Consider the following 2,285-nt stretch of genomic DNA (forward strand, 5'->3'; position numbering starts at 1 on the left):
GATGGCTCGGGCTGCACGCCGCAGTGGGTACTGGAATGTACCATCATATGCATTGCATTGCATTCATGTATTTGTATTTATACTGTTGTTTAGCTGCTCAGTTCCATATGTTGCTGTATATTTGGATTTTAGCTTACTTTGTGTATTTACTGGATTTTCTTATCTTCGGACTGTAGTTACTTTTATTACTCACTGGTTCGGAGTACTCACTTTACTCCCTGCACCTCGCGTGCAGCTGCAGGTATTGATCACCCGGTAGCAAGATATTAGCTCATTGAAGGTATTACTATTGTAGCTGAGCAAGGTTACCGCCAGCGTTCGCGGCACCGGACATTGTCTTTGGAATTTCAGAATTTAATTTTGTATATTATTGGCCCTGTAGTTGTGTTCAGGATGTCTTTAGATGCTCGTGACTTGCATAAATCATCTTGAAGAAAACAAGAAATACTTCACATCTTTATCTAGGTTGATTAATTACTTCTTTGAAGTTTGGAAAACAAACCAGCTATTGAGAAAGTATACTTCATAATTTATGGTCGTATCATTTGAAAGCAAACAATGATTAGTATGACTACTAGAAGAGGTATTTTTGAGTATCCATGACCTACTTGATGCTTGCTACTGACTTACCATTTTTAAGTATTTTATATGAATGATGCACAAGCTACAACTGGTAAGTTGTTACCTATAATGTCACTTTTCAGGTAATATAAATGCTGAATTTATGTATTAGTACTATATATGTGTTAGGTGTACTTTCGATAAATTTATTCACTAATTGCTTGGTTGAATTGAGTGAAGGAAAGTCATGGCGTTAAATCAAATCCAATAGGTAAGGTATACCCCGAAAACAACAATATTTTTGAGAGAGACTCAATAAATATTATGACAATGATTTTATGATCCTTTTAAACTCTAATAGAATTTAGAAGAAATATTCTGACTACAAATAGTTGTATTTCATATAGATGCTACAAATAATTAATAAAGCTTTACGCTGATTTGAGATTTGTACACTTATTTAAGAAATCAAATTTGATTTGCTAAGTTGCAAATTAGTTGTGTATAACTTTCTTGGCATGTGATTGAAATTAAGGCTTGAGAATCAATCTCAATATTGTTTAGCCTATTATGCCATTGATTGAGAGTAAGACATCAGGATCAAGTCCTGATGCTCCATAATGATAAAAGTTGGGTTTGAGTCCCAATTTATTATGGCCTAACATGCCTTTATATTGGTAAGACATTGGGTTTGAGTCCCAATGTACCATATTGATGATATAATAATGACTAAAGAAAAATAATATATTTTTCATGAAAAGGCATGAAAATTGTCCCACTTGATTTGCTCCATTCTTGAAGTAAATGTGATAACAGTGCATAATAAGTTTCAATGAAGATAAGTGGTTGAACAATGAACGTGGGTGTTCCAAATATCAAAATAATAATAATCATCACTATGATTATAAAAGGAGAACAATAAGGGTTCTCAAAATAGTCCTTCAAAATGTGAAGGCAATGCTTACCATCAAATTGGTATGAAAATAATAAAGCACGTCGCTGATTATGATCCATTCCTTGAAGAGAATGTGACTTGTGTAAGCATTGAGAATGCAAACTCATTCCTAAAGTTGAATGTGGTAATATGTGATAAAAGCAATGAATAAAGACATGCAATTCATGATTATATGAGTACCACACAACTCACCTCTAAGTGAGGTTTGAGTAAAATAAAGAGAATAAATATTATTGTGTGGTTACATGAATATGTCATTGGTCGTGTACATGTGGTACGCCAAATATTATTTTGTCCATGCCTTATAAAAGTTATTAAAGTCAAAATTAAAGCAAGAAATAATTTTGCTTATGATGATTTTGACCATGACAATTTATTATGATATAATTTTATCCATGAAGGAGACATTTACCATATGAATGGTATGATAAAAGATCTTGTAGTACAAAAGTTGTTAAGAACTCTGAAAAACTAATTTGTTACTACCCGGATGAATAAACTTATTCATGACATTGATATTGTAAAGTCTCAAAAGAAACTTTTTGAGTTTCAAATATATAAGTCAAAGTGATTGGCATATTGAGACTATAAATGAAAGGAAGATTGAATATCTTCATATTTCTATAATCATACCGGGTAAATATGAAAGGTTACCCGATCTTCTTTCTATTTGTACTACACAAATATAAGCATGATGCTGGAATCATATGCCACAAGTAAACTAGAGGTTTACTAAAACAAATATTAATTGGCATGACCGGTTGACCAT

This window comes from Nicotiana sylvestris, chromosome 11 (genome assembly GCF_000393655.2).
Source record: "Nicotiana sylvestris chromosome 11, ASM39365v2, whole genome shotgun sequence".
NCBI lineage: Eukaryota > Viridiplantae > Streptophyta > Magnoliopsida > Solanales > Solanaceae > Nicotiana > Nicotiana sylvestris.